General features: G+C 46.3%; 1 protein-coding gene across 10 annotated transcripts in view; it reads right to left on the bottom strand.

Moving 5' to 3' along the window:
- Positions 1-15291, bottom strand: part of Nedd4l (NEDD4 like E3 ubiquitin protein ligase) — a 332826-nt gene that overhangs the window by 280976 nt on the left and 36559 nt on the right. For 4 of the 10 annotated variants that reach the window (XM_087592386.1, XM_087592389.1, XM_087592398.1 and 1 more), the window contains one exon: positions 68-186. The gene's annotated coding sequence lies outside the window, so the exon portion shown is untranslated. 10 annotated transcript variants of the gene reach the window in all.

Below are 15291 nucleotides of genomic sequence, written 5' to 3'. Positions count from 1 at the left end.
GATGCAGCTCAAATGAACCCTGGTTAGATGCCCACCACCGTTATTAACCAAGTATGAGGGCACACACCTGCAATCCAGCATTCTGGAGGCGGAGGCAGAAGAATCAGATGTTCAAGATTATCTTCTGCTCCACAGTGAGCTCCAGGGAAACATGGGACGCGCAGTGCCATCTCTAAAGCATAAAAGCTACAAAAATGGATGAATAAGTAAATACCTTTAACCTGTCTGCCTCCATCAATAGACAGTATCACCCTGAGTGCCAGCCTGGACGATAATTCAGTGCTAGAACCTTCCATGCACTGCTACATGCAGTAACATAAGGAGAGGTGTGTGATACTGTTGCGACCGCTGGATCCATTTATGTGAGGTTGCTAGGTGACAGAGCTAGGACTTAATCCCCAGTCTTTAATCTCTGCCACACCATAATGTGTTCATTAAAATAATAACAGCATGAAATTAAAGCATGCTTAAGGAGCAAGGTGCTTCATAGTGAGAGCCATTAACAGAAGAAAACATTGTAACAGTTTTAGAGCAGAAGCCACTTCCAAGGCTATAACTCGAAACTCAAATTCTGTCCTCTCTACTTGACACCATGATGAGAATTACACCATGGCCCATTAGAAGCTTCTGCTTTACCGCTTTATTTTCCATGGGGCCTCACACAAGCTGCTCTACCACCGGGCCACACCCCCAGTCCCAATGGCACCATATTTATTTACTCAGCAAATCCAAATGTCAAATAAATACGTGTCAAAATGAAACACTGATTTCTGGGGCTAACGTGAAGAATTTGGGATGATTAATCTTTGCAGTCAGCAACCTGACTGGATGTGGAATTACCAAGGAGATTCACTTCTGGGGTGTGTGTGTGTGTGTGTGTGTGTGTGTGTGTGTGTGTGTGTGTGAGAGAGAGAGAGAGAGAGAGAGAGAGAGAGAGAGAGAGAGAGAGAGAGAGAGAGAATGTTTTCAGGGAGGTTTAACTGAGGGGGCAAAGTCCATTCTACATCTAGGCGGTGCCATCCCACAGGATGGGTTCCTAGACTGAACAGAAAACAGGAAAAGGAGGAAGTCAACTGTGCACCAACATTCATCTCTGCTTTCAGGCGGCTGGCACAATGTAACTACCGTCCCCTCTTCTACCAACACAGCCTCACACCACAGTGGACCATATCCCATCCCAAGCACCTATATGGGGGGCGGGGTTACTCTCACTCAGCATACTAATGGGCCTTTCCACCTTTGGGGACTTGGTCCCTTGAAAGTCATTTTCAAACATCTCAGGGAGCAAACCCTTGACTCCACTAGCTGTGTTCCAGGTGCTAGATGTCTTTTCTCTAACCCTTACCAGCCAAGAACTCCAGCAGTCAGCTCCCATTGTTCATGACTAAAGAGTGCCCAGAGCATGCATATACTCAAGGCCCACCCCACCTCAGGACCCCTGACTGCAACTGCATTTGGAGACAGATCCACAAAGAGAGAATCGAGTTCAAATGAGGTGACTACCACAGGCCCTAATCCAATAGGACTTCCTTACAGGAAGAGGAAATTTGGAAGCACAGAGGGAAGGCCTGGAGAAGGCACAGGGAGGGGGTGGCCATCTGCCAGCCCAGGACCAGGCCAGAGGAAGCCAAATCTGTTCACACTTTGATCTTGGACTTCCAGTTTCTAGAAAATAAATGTCTGTCATTTAAGCCACGCAATGGTGGTCCTTTCTGGTAGTCCTTGCAAAGAACACATTTTGTAACCATTCTCCTGGCTTGTCAGTCAAGCAACACAGGCTACAAGGGCCACTGGGTCAAGTCTAGCTCCTGCGTCAAATCCCTCTTCCCTCCTTGGCCTTAGGCAACTGATGAAATTTCTTACTTCCTCACTGCAGACTGAGACCACCCACTCTGCATGAATGTTTTGCGGATTAATTGTGGCCAGACATTTTATTGTGCCATATTTCTATAGCGAGCGTATTTTTTAAACATTTACTCTCTCTGCCAGCCAATCCTCTCAGAACTTGGCATGCACTGAATTACCTAATCTTCTGGGATGAGTCCCTCATTAGAGCATTCTGTAGATGTAGAAGAAGAATGCCTGAGAATTAAGTAAGCAAACTGCCCAAACATCTCAAAGAAGTATGAGGTCCAGTCTCCTCCCCCGCCCCAGACCGCACCCCTCATATGCTGAGCCCTCACCCAATCCACTGCACAGTTTGCGTATCCAGCTTTCTCTTCATTCAGTGTCAGGCAATCAGTAGACACAGCAAAGACCAGCATATAACATCCTAGTGAGTGGCAGCTTCTGCCCTCTTTGGTACTTTTCCACAACCCAGTGATTTGAAATTATCTTAAAATACTGTGGAGGTCAACTTTAAATGTCAACTGGCCACAACTTAGAATCACCTGAGGAAGAAAGCCTCAGTTGAGGAGTTGTCCAAATCAGGTTGCCCTGTGGGCATGAGAGCCCACTGTGGGTGGCATCATTCATTCCCTGAGCAGAGCGGTGGAGGGTCCTGAAGTTTATAGTGCTGGAGAGAGATAGCTGAGCAGAAACAAACAAGCACTAAAAATGTGTTTGTACCTGGATGAGGCCATCTGACACCTGGGCCAGGTACAGATGCTACAAAGATCACGGGACACACAGCTGGCCAGGAATGAGTTTCTTCCTACAGCTCGAGAAACAGCCCTGGCTGGACTGTGGGTGTACGCGTCAGGCTGCAGGGCTTCCTAGGGTTTCTTTACTCGGGGCCAGTCCAGTCCTTGATCTAAATACCCTTGGAAGGCTGGCTGCCGGAGGGGAATGGCACACTTTACAAGTTATCCCTGGGTCTGCCTCGCCGGCTGCTCTCACCAACGGCAAGTGCTTTTAAGTTGGCTTTCAAGTTTCTTTCATCCAAAACGGCACCACTTGAGAGCCCATGAGCAACCCCGATAGAGAAAATCTGGATTAATTAGATTTTAGTTTAATAAAGTCTAAGATGCGAGCAGAGGGTATGAGCCATCCTAGGCAGTCGGCTTCACGGTAATACACTGACCTATTACATCCGGCCATGGTGGGTACGGTCTATTGTTCTTAACCATGTTCAAAATATAAATAGGAAAGAGACGTAAAAAATAATTTAAAGACCATGGGTGTGGGAAAGAGACGGCTTGGAGCAGAACACATTACCAATGATCGTAAGCAAAGATTAACTGATTCCCTTGGCATTTTTTTTTTAAGATTTATTTATTATAGAGGAGTACACTGTAGCTGTCTTCAGACACACCAGAAGAGGGCATCAGATCCTATTACAGATGGTTGTGAGCCACCATGTGGTTCCTGGGATTTGAACTCAGGACCTCTGGAAGAACAGCCAGTGCTCTTAAACACTGAGCCATCTCTCCAGCGCTCCCTTGGCATTTTAAAAGATGTAGATTAAGATCTTGGTTTCCTTGTATTCCAAGTATCACCTCCTTAATAACACTTGTCATTAACAAGTGTTTATTAAGCACTGTGCCTCCAGATTGACTAATGCTTATCTCCCAGCCTCTGGATAAGTACGAGTAAACCAGCTGCAACACAAGCATAGCCTGAATCCTTGGACAGCAGGAGAAACTGCAACACACACCACCGAAGACAGCATCAGGTGGAGACTGAAAGATGGTGGCCAGCCTGGGGGCACAAAGGTTCAAGATCAACTTGGGCTCCATAAACAAGACCTCAAACCAGAAGCATAAAAGCAAACAAAACACAGTTGTAGAGCGAACTGATAGTAAACAGTACCATAAGCCCCCGTGGCCCATGAGAATATCATGCCTCAGTAGAATACAAGTATCATCATAGCATCCTATGGCACATTGCACCATCAGGGCCCAGTGATGGCATCATCATGACCAGGTATCTTACCTGACAGCCCTTGTCCTCCTGGTATCCTGAAGCTAAGACATAACCAGGTCATCATATCTGACATACAGCCGCTAGTCAGTCCTTGTGAGCTTCTCTGATGCTGTGCCTACCCTTAAAGTCTAGGCTCTTTGCCAAGCTCTTATGCCCGCTAGACATTACCTCCCCTATCCCAGAAGGAGCCAAGGTAATACTAACGTAAGCACTAATAAAACTTACTCTGTTTTTAAGGGCACCCGCGTAACACCTCTTCGATAATAAAATTCTCTCGGAATTCTCAGTGGCAAAAGGTAGGGTTGGCTCTCTGGAGTGTTGAGTATTAATTGTCACACGTACACATGTGTAGGCAATCCCCAAGATCTGTCTAGTATTAATGTCATAAAAATTAAAAGTACTAATGTCATAAAAAAAATGTGAGGAAACATTAGCGGTCATAGGGGGAAACACTGCAATCATTCTTTGACCTGTGAAAATTAGCAAAACTTTTCTTAAGAAGTCAATTATAAATGTGCAGGAACCTTGCCTAGGAAGCTCAAGGCCCTGGGTTTGGTCACCAGCTCCGAAAAAAAGAACCAAAAATAAATAAATAAATAAATAAATAAATAAATAAATAAATAAATAAATGTGCAGGAACTTTAAAAAAAAAGAAAACAGTACACTGGTCATTCAAAACATTAAGAAAGGGGTTAGAGAGTTAGCTCAAAGGTAAGAGCCCTTGCTGTTCTCCCAGAGGACTTGAGGTCAGTGCCCAGTACCCATTGGGTGGCTCACAATAACCTGTGATTCCAATTCCAAGGGGCCCCAGGCCACTGGCCTCCAGGAACCTTTGCTCCTGTGCACACATGCCACCTCCGAACACCCGAGACAGGTGCGCACATATACATAATTAAAATAAATCTAATTTTATAAAACCCTGCGGATGATGACATGGTTTTATAGTTTTTAAAGTACGTGGAATCTTTCCTTATTGGAAACCCGTGTCTTTTTCATACCTTGGTAAAAAGTACCCCTACTTTAGGGGAGGTCAAATTCATCAACATTAACAACTTTAAAAGGAAGGATTAGTGCTTTCACAGTACCTACAGCACTGCTATCTTGTTGCAACATTGTATGTCCCGGGAAGGGAACCTTGTGTTCATTCACACACTGCCATTTCTCACTCCCTCAGACCTTGGCAACCACACTCTGTTTTGTGTCTATAGATGGACCTACTCTAGACATTTCACACGCACGAAACCTTAAAACGTGTGACTTTTTAGTGTGTGGCTTATTACAGCTTTTGTTTTGCAAAATTTTCTTAGATTTATTTTATGTATGAGTGTCTCGCCCGCGTGTAAGCGTGTCCATTAAATGTGTGTGGCACCTACAGGGTCCATGGAGCCCCTGGAACTCAAGTATAAAATGTGAGTCACCCAGTGAGTTCTAGGAACTAAACCAGGATCATCCACAAGAGCCGCCAGTGTTCTGAAACATTGAGCCGTCTCTGCAGACCCTTAATACAGTTTCATTGCTGCTGTTGTTATTGTTCTGTTGTTTCAGATTTGCGTACTTATGTGTGTTGCAAGTGTATCTTCGAGAGTATGTGTACATATGCAGGGTCATGCTCCTGATATGATACTGAGAGACTATATACACTGTGAACTTGGATACACAGAGCAGTATATATGCTCATATATACACTGAGTGGCCAGAAGAGAGCCCTAAGGTTTGTCGTCTGTTTCTCTCTGCCTACTCCTTCGAAGCAGAGTCTCTTCCTGAACCTGGGGGCTTCTGCTTTCTCCTCAGCTTCACTTGAAGCTAGAAAGCCCCGACGTTCCTCCTCCCTCTACTGCTCACTTGGAACTGGCTTATGTGGGATGCCCAGGGTGTTCCACAGACGCTGAGCTCTGTTTCTCACAACTGGGCATGAAGCACATTTAACCACTGGTCCGTCATTCCAGTCCCTGGCTTCTTAGCATTGTGTGGTATTTTATGGGCTGTCCATGCTGCAGTACACTAATACTCCACTTACACAGTTATGCCACGCCACAGCTACTTGCTAATCCACAGGCCACTTTATTGTCTTGTGGTCTGCGTACACTGACAATAATGGGGTCGAATGGCCTTTAACCGCTGTAACAGTACTGTCTGCCATACGCACACATTTCACCCCTTGGGCCCTCTATGCTGGGATCCAGCTCTCTGTGCTCCTTTGCCACAGCCTCCAGGTCCTTCATTCTCAGCTTCCACTCTCCTTGTTTGTATGGACAAGGCTACACAGTCACTGCTTTCCAGGCAACACTGTCTCCAGTGGCCACGCTGCCAACTTCCCAGTGGCCACTCGCTCCTCTGCAAATCCACACAAGCGACCTCACAGACAGCACGCTCGATACTGTTACAATCTTATGTCTTTGTCTTACTTTCTTTGCCTGTGTGGGAGGGAGGTGGGGGTGGGGTAGGGACGGATCAGCCACTACAGTAAACAGCGGGTGGGACCCTCAAAGTAATGGTTAAAAAGAATTGATTTACAAAAGCAGGCCAGCACCCTTGGGACTCATACATCGATGATGAAGCCGGAGCAGGAGGAAGAGGAACTCGGTAGAATCTTCGAACGCAAACGTACTCGGGGAAGATGGCCGGCCGTACTCTGAAGATGGCCGTACTGGGTGAAGATGGCCGTGGGAACCAGAACCAGGGAACGTAGAAGATGCCTGGGTGGGGCGGGATAAGTAATGGAGCTGGGTTGACTGGAATGGTCATCCATCTATCTTATCTATCTATCTATCTATCTATCTATCTATCTATCTATCTATATCTGTCCCTGGCCTTAAGCTCCACTTTGTCTTGGGCAGGATAAGCCACAAGTCCTCTAGGGTTCCTGCCATTTTGGTAAGTGTCACAGCAACGTATCTCTGGTGGATGGGAAGGCCACACAACGATGCATTTCACTTCTTGCATGTGAGCCAAGAATATATAACGTAAATCAGTCACAAGGGTTTTGTAAGAAGGGCCGTGGTTGATTCTAGGTCCAAGTTCATCCGGTTCCTGAACAGAAGTGCCAGCATGACTTTGTGTGTTTTACACCCAAACACATACTACACTGACTTACACAGTAGAAGTAAAATTTGAATTCTGTTGTACCTTGGGACTGCTACTTTTTGAACACTGGAAATGTGTGTGTGTGTGTGTGTGTGTGTGTGTGTGTGTGTGTGTGTGTGTGTGTGTTTTAGAAGTGAGCACAGTGAGAGACTATAGACGAGATCTATGTATAGCACACATTGGATTTGGAGCATTTCATAATTAATCTGAGGCTAGCTAACAGTTCAACCAATCATGGGCCACCATAACGACAGAGAAACATGCGAAGGACAGTCTCGTGTCCATCACCTTTAGCCCCTCCCGGAACCATCCTCTCAGGTGGGCGGTGTTTATGACTTCGGGGCCACCGGAGGACACAAGCACAGTCCTCAGTGCAGGGGGTAGCAGTTTCAACCTTTCGCCCTCACTGTGAACTTGGAAACTAAATCATGGGACTTTGGGCAAGCCAGCAAGGGTTGAGTGCCCTGGAAGCAGCAACAGGCATTGGGTGAAACCTCTACTACACTTTCATGCCGGTTTTATTTATTTCAGATTTTTTAAAAGGAAGAAATCTTGATGTTAAAGTTGGTCCAAAAATGTGTCAGGGGAAAAGTATGGTCTATCAATAACACATAATTTTTGCCAGAGACCTCAAAGGAGCAGTTGTGTGTGCTTCCTGGTTCTGACCATGTCTTCTATGTGGGGGTTACAAAGCAAAGTAACTTCCAGACAGGGGATCTGTAGTCAAAAGGGGGTGCACACTGGTATCCTAAAGCAGACTTCTAGGGACCAGGTCCTAAAGGCATGTGACTATAGCTCTCCAAACTGTAAATACCACCTCTGATAAAGGCAGAAGAAGGAAGGAAACTAGATCCCCAATCTTACTTTAAAACAAATTATCAGAGCTTGAAAAACAAAAAACAAACAAACAAAAAAAACAACAACAAAGAAAAAAATCAAAGAAAGGAAGGCAAGGTGTTAGGTTCCAACCGGGCCAGAATATATATTCTCTAGATCACAAGGAGTTTTTTCTTGTTGAGCTGAATAGGACCTCTGATGTGGGTGAGGACATAACCAGAGGATTCATAGGCCAGAAATTAGGCAGATAGACAGAAACGAACCGAAGCACACACCAACTGCTGGCTCTTGCTTCAGACCTTTCTGGTAGCCTGAGCAAAGTGGGGAGTTCAATAAATGGTCTTTAACCACTGCTTCCGCATTAACTGTTTCCAAATTTACTTCCTCATGAATAATTTATTCACTTTTCCAGGAGCACCTAGCTTGGCACAATAAAGGAGGGGAAGAGAGGCCCTTTCCTTGTCTTGGCTCATGGTGGAAAGGAAGGCAAACCAACCCAAAGGAAGAACCGGAGAAGGTGTCTCCTATCTGCCCCAGACTATGAAGGCACAGCTCAGGGAGGGCATTTCCATCTCTGAACACAGCTGTCTCGCTCTCCTGCTGGCCTTCCGAAGTCTGTCCACTGACGGGTGTGCAAAACCCCAGTGTGCTCAGGGGAACGGCAGCAGCAGAAGAGCAGCAGCTCCGTGCTCCTCAAATGACACTGAACACAGACGGAAGCCAGAAATGCTTATTGGAAACCTCAGCCCTCCTTACCCAAAACAAAGAGCAGCTCTTCCCATCAACGGGCGCCCCACACACCAAGTGCAAATTAAACCGCTAGAACAAAACCCTCATTGAGAACCGGCAGCTTGCTAGGCCCTTGTTCTCAGTCCAGCGGTTCCCAGGCTCTGAGGACTACATCACCCTCAGTAACACAGCTCGTCAGGCTGAAGATGTGAAAGGTAACAGTGTTGACACAATGTTACACAGAGGATGTAGGGCTCCACTCAGCCCTGTCTCGGCTCAATTCTAAAATTTCATGTTAAAAAAAAAAGGCAGGGGTGTTCGCCCTGTGGCTACTTTGTAAAGCTGTGACCACACCCCCTTAGTCTAAAATCAGCTCTCTCCTTTGCGCCCTTACAAGGAGCTTCACCCTCCAGCATCCATAACTCCTTTAACTGCTCTATCAGTAAAGTGTGGAGAGAGAAGACATCTTCCTCAAGGCTCACAGAGAAGGAAGCACCGCCATTCTCCTGAGCACACTGGGGTTTTGCACACCCCTCAGTGGACAGACTGCGGAAGGCCAGCAGGAGAGAAAGATAGCTGTGTTCAAAACCAAAAACGTTGGGGTTTCGTTTGTTTCTTTGGTGAGTTGGTTGGTCTTGTTTGTTCTAGCTTCGCTTTCTCTCCCAGAAGAAAGAGTTGGGATGTTACAGCTAGGCCGCAGGTCTTCAAAAATCAAATAAAGGGCAATGCTGTCCCAGTAAAAAGTCTCCTCAGAGAGCACGATTTCGTTTTGATGCTGGGGACTGAACCCAGGGCTTTGGATAGACTGAGCATGCGCTTGACTAAATATGGTCCAATCCTGCTTTTAACAGGTGATTTCAGGATCATGGGTGAGCAGGGAAGAGCAGGCACAGGTCAGGAGACTGTCCTAGCAGGCCCCCCTCAGAAGCAACCATCTACCAACATGAGCTGACAATTATCTCCCACAAGCAGGTGTCAGAAGTCTTCACACACAGTCTTCATTCTGACTTCAGAGAGAACTGGCCCAAAACTACTGCCTAACACCATCTTCACAAGCTATCACCAATACCGCCATATTCAGCTAGAGCAATGGTTCTCAACCCACAGGTTGTGACGCCCTTGGGAAGAAAGACCCTTTCTCAAAAGTCGCCTGAAACCATCAGAAAACATATTTATATTATGGTTCCTAACAGTAGCAAATAGCAAATTACAGTTATGAAATCGCAACAAAAATTATTTTATGGGGGTTGGGGATTTAGCTCAGTGGTAGAGCGCTTGACTAGCAAGTGCAAGGCCCTGGGTTTGGTCCCCAGCTCCAAAAAAAAAAAAAGAAAAAAATTATTTTATGGTTGGGGGGGGGGTTCCACAACATGTAGAATTGTATGAAAGAACACAGCATTAGGAAGGTTGAGGACCACTAGACTACAGGATAATTTCACTCACTTATGAGGCTGAAAGATCTAAGAACTGGTGACCCAAGGATGTGTCCTGCTTGTCCCCCACCTAGCACCCATTTCCAGTGAAGCAGAGCAGAAGGTGGGGGAAGCACATACATCATCCTAGCTTCTTCTTGGCCTGGCTGCCAGGAAGCGCAGAACTACCATCTGTCCCGGAAGTCCTTGACATCCACTTCCTATCCCTTCCTTCCTGGTCCTGCGTTAATCATTTTTGTTTTATTGGGCCTACCCGTTTATCAGACACAGCCTTCGAGTATATTGTGAAAGCAGGCAGAAACTAAGCAAGCGGCAGAAATGGGACATCTTAAGCACCCACTTCCTGGAACGTATCCTGCTGCATGGAGGTCCTATGTACCCCCAGTCTTAACCTTTAATAGACTTCTTCCAAAAATATACCCTTTGTAGTTCCTGGATTCCTTGAGAAAAGCTCCAGCATTCTCAAAGACACCCCATTATTCCTATGTGGCTCGTGAGTCAGGCCAGGAAACACAGCAGTGAGTACCTGAACCAATGTTGTGACAGCTACGGGCAGGAAGGGCAGCCCGCTCTATCTCCCATTTCTCCCTTTCTTCTGCGTTCCGCCCCCCCTCCCCCATTAACTCCCCAGGCACTGAGGTTCATAGGTACACCATTGCTTGGGACACTTCCTGCTATATAGGAGCTCTGCATGTTGTCTGTCTGTCTGAGCATTCTTTCTCCCTCTCTTGCTCACTCTCTGCAAGGAATGTACAGCAAATTCCTCTGTAAAATATAAAGAGAAAAGAAAAGAGAAAAGGAGTCTGACCCATTTTGCTTGAAGTTGCTTTTAAATGTTCCCATACTGGGCATGTGGCCCAGGGTATAACCAGGAAAGTGTCCCTGCAAGCCCCTCCTAAACCTTAATACCAAAGCATTATCCTTCCATCCCTAGTTAGACTATATTTCCTCTAATAAGATCAAGTCCTTATTCACAATGCTTGGGACAAGAATTATTTCTGATTCGGACTTTCCTGAATTTAGAAATATTTGAACACGTGCTATCCACTGATATTCAAAGCTCTAATATCCAAAACATCCTGAAATCTGAACCTATTTAGCTAACATCCAAGTAGGCAGGCCTCCTGGGTATGAGGTGGATTGCGCCCTCTGATGGCACTCGGGAGGTGGCTTTATTTAAGCCATAAAGGAAGTTTCCTTTACCTTAAGACAGTCCTCGCTGCTTACTGGGTGACTTGGTGAAGTACCCCTCTCCCACTCCTAACCGAGCAACACTGAAAAAGGAAAGCTGCTGCCTAGAACATAGCAGACGTTCAGCGAATGTCAGTGACGTACAAGAGAATCTAGGCCTGCTTGCTTTCACCATTCGAAACTAAACCAGGGCATTTAATAAACAGTTGTCACAGTAAAACTGTGGGCTGGATGCCGTGAGGGAAACAAGGACCCATATAACCAGACAGGTGCAGCCTCAAAAGTTCCTCTGCATAAGGCCTAGCTATCTGTATAACAAAATCAAAACATTTGGAATCGGACCAATCTGGACAAGCCCATTGACTGTCATTGGTGTATTGTAATTTGTGACTGGACAGTAGAATAAGTATCATAACTGTCGCACAAGAATGCACATAAAACTCATCATGGCAAGTACTACATGACAAGGATTTGACCAGCTCTGGTAAGACTTCGAGTATGAACCTTTAGCAGGCAACATGGAGCCCAGAAGGGCCAGAGTGATTTCTCATTGGGGCTAGCACCCCCAAAGTATCTTCACTAGGCTCCTGCTTCTGTCCACCTGACACTGTTGGCTGTGAGCACCTGTTCGTACTATGGCTTGGGTCTCTCGACAAAAATGTGTGAGAACTGATGGCCACCTGCACCCCTTTTTCATGCTGAAAATCTGAGGCTCGATGCTATAAGCCATTTGATATCCTTGCAAACCAGTAAGTACCCTGCGACCTCTCCAGCCTCCACGGGGGAACCTCCAAGTGTTTGAGAGCTCTGGAAACTGCTGAGATAGGAGGACGATATACTAATGGCCACAGTGATTGACACATAGTCCAACAACACTGTAAAATAGATGCTATCCCTATGGTGCAGATGAGGAAGGAAACTGAGGTACGGAGTGTGCATAGAACTGAAAAAAAAAAAAACAAAAAAACAAAAAAAACAGCAGATGATCTGAACCCAGACAGCTGTCACTGGGAGCTCCTGACACCATTCCCCTGTATTCACGGCAGCCCATGATCAAAGGCCTGAAGGTTAGAAGAATTACTGGGAATAGAGAAGACATGGAGAAGACAGCAGTGGCTCCTATCTGGTATCTTAAGACTGAGAGTCTGAACTTCATGGAGGGGCCCATCAGAGTGACTTCTGATGGGGTTAGGACTCCCAGAGCATCTATATGCAACCCCTAATTCAATGGCACACCCCTGACATCATGGCAGCCATAACTGCCTGCCTTCCCGACCAGGGAAACCAGACCTCCTGTCCTTTCTCGGCAAATCCTGTTTAGCCTCATCCTAACCCTGCGCTCTCCCTGCAAACAGCTTAGCACTCTGCCCTCTGCCAGATTATTCTAACAATTTTCTGGATAAAACTAGAAGAGAAGTAACTCTCCCACCAGCTCTATTTTTATTTCTGTTAAATGCTTCATTCATTCATTCATTCATTCATGTCTCATTCTGTAGTCCAGCCTGCCCTCCACCCTATGATCCTCTGTTGAAGTCTCTTACTTCAACCTCTGGCATGCAAATGCTTCCATTAAATCCCCTCCAGCACTCACCACCACCAGATCAGTATGCAAAACATCCCTGTCGACAGGCATATCTGGTATCTGCTCAGAAGTGAAGGCCCTTTGTTAGGATAAACCCTTAGATAAGATATCACTTTCTGGGGGACTGACTTGGGTAGAGCCCCAAGGTAACCAAGCAGCAGCAGAGGAGGGCTTTTTTTCCCTAGGTCCTTCACAAATCAAAGGAACTTCTTAGCCGGTGCTTTATTAGTTCAACTAAGCATGGCTTTATTTTAGGTTTTCTGTTTTTTCCTCTGGTGAATACAATGCTTCTCCCCTTGGAGCAGGCCCTGCAGCCGCCTGCAAGTGCACACACCCTGTGGCCTGGGCGACAGTTCAGAAGGACACTCTATGGCTCTCTCCCTGTTCTTGACGGCACTCTGAGAAGAGCTGCCACTAAAATATTATTCTGCACGGTAATTGACAATGGTTTCGTTTCTTCCCCCATCAGAATAAAAAGGCCACAGAGCTGGAGGGCTGTGTCATAATTCTTGGGAACAAAACAGTCCTCGTGGCGTTCACTTTCTCTTTTGTAATTGAAGGCAGAGTTCCAAATGGCTTCGCCTCCTGAGATTTGCTGTCTGAAATGCTATGAAGAGCTGGCTCCCAATGCTCAGAAGACCAGAACCTTAAATGGCCAATGAGTAATCTGTAGAGAAAAATATCTCCCCAGTTATCACTGCCACCTGCTCCTCTTAACAATCTGCCACCGTGATAAAGATTTTTGCAAGGCTCAAAAGAATTCTCATCCCAACATGGCTGCATTCCTGATTTATGGGCATTTACAGGCCAGCGGGAAAGATCAATTGTAGTTTTCCACTGGAAAGGAAAAAGCCATTATGGTGGTGGAGCTGCTAGCAGAACCTGCTGAGGTTTCCTCATTTCAAGGGAAACTTAGAAGGTGGATCCATTAGGGGACAGGGGGGACATGGCTGACCACTGAATGCCTTAAATCAAACCTCCCCGAAAGAAGTGGGTCTACACAAAGCCATTAATCCACCATTTCCAGGCACAGAGCTGCTGACTACACAGTATCTGCCCAGATTAAAGAAAAAAACAGCAACAACGAAAATCGCAGATTGAAGGAGTTCTCAGCAGAGAAAAAAAGCAAGCTCATCATCCCAAAGAAGGAGCCCCAGATAAGCACTTGGCACCCTGAAAAAGCTATAAGGTAAAACATGATCGCACAAGGCGGTTTTCTGACAGGATTTAAGGTATGCAGGCATCGCTCCCAGTATGAAATAAGAGGCTACAGAAATGCCTACAAGGAACTGGCAGCCACGCTTCAAGCTTGGTGGCATAACTGCTGAGGACCCCAGCAGGCAAGGGTTCCTCCATGTCACCCCTGGTGTGGGCTGATCCCTGTGCCCTGTCCCTCCCTCTCTTAGAGCCCTGGGAGGACCTTGGGATTCTAAGGCCACCCACGTTTCTAGGCCTCTCTACCTACCCTCTGTCATTCCCTCCCCCCCCCCCAGGCCAGTGCCTGAAACTGCCTTCCATATCTGTTGACTCCCCATTTCTCTCACCGTGTAAAGACAGCTTGAATCCCATGGAGGCTGAAGAGCGAGAGAGGAAGAAGCAAGATTCCAACTGCAATAGAGGGGAAGTTGAGGGCTTATGAATGAGAGGAGTCTCAGGATCTGTGTGCATGAGGGTGAGCCAGCCATGTGCAGGGGTGGGATGTGTACCTGAGGGTGGGCCAGCCATGTGCAGAGAGATGCACCATGATAGTGCCGTCAGTGCTAGCCACTGTCCATACCGTTCTAGATGTGTCCAACCTGTGGCTCAAGGACTAAACACATCTCAAAGTAGCTATACATGTTGATAAGCACGTGACATTTACATTTATAGATGCCATGTGCTGGCTGAAGAGAACTGGTGCACAGGAAGGGGAAATGGTCACGACTTCAAGGAGAAAAGAGTCATTGCTCCAGGCCACCAAATTCTTAGAATAGAGCAATGGGCCTCCAGGGTAAACAGGTTTCACTAGGAGGGGAAGATTAAAACTTTTGCTTAAAAGTCCTACAAGGTGGGGAGAGATATTATGTCTTGTCATAACAAGTCTTGGGCTGGAGAGATGGCTCAGTGGTTAAGAGCACTGCCTGTTCTATCAGAGGTCCTGACTTCAATTCCCAGCAACTAAATGGTGGCTCACAACCATCTGTAATGGGATCTGATGCCTTCTTGTGGTGGAGAGCAATAGTGTACTCATAAGTAAAATAAATAAATCTTGAAAGAACACAAGTCTTATAGTATTTGACAGAAGATTTAAAGACTAGAGCAAGGCCTTCACACACACAACCCTCTCTCTCTGTGTTTGTTTGTTTGTTTGTTTGTTTGTTTTGTTTTGTTTTGTTTTTCAAGACAAGGTTTCTCGGTATAGCCCTGGTTGTCCTCTCTGTAGACCAGGCTGGTCTGGAGATTTGACTGCCTCTGCCTCAGCCTCTGCCTCCTGAGGGCTAGATTAAAGGTGTGCACCACCACAGCCTAGCCCTCCACAGTTTAACTATGATCTGCAAGAATATCAAGAGCTACTGAATATGTGTCTGAAAT

Source organism: Rattus norvegicus, chromosome 18 (assembly GCF_021556685.1).
Source record: "Rattus norvegicus strain SHRSP/BbbUtx chromosome 18, alternate assembly SHRSP_T2T, whole genome shotgun sequence".
NCBI classification, from domain to species: domain Eukaryota; kingdom Metazoa; phylum Chordata; class Mammalia; order Rodentia; family Muridae; genus Rattus; species Rattus norvegicus.
Note: the sequence above shows the minus strand (reverse complement) of the source record. Positions and strands in the feature narration are given on the sequence as shown.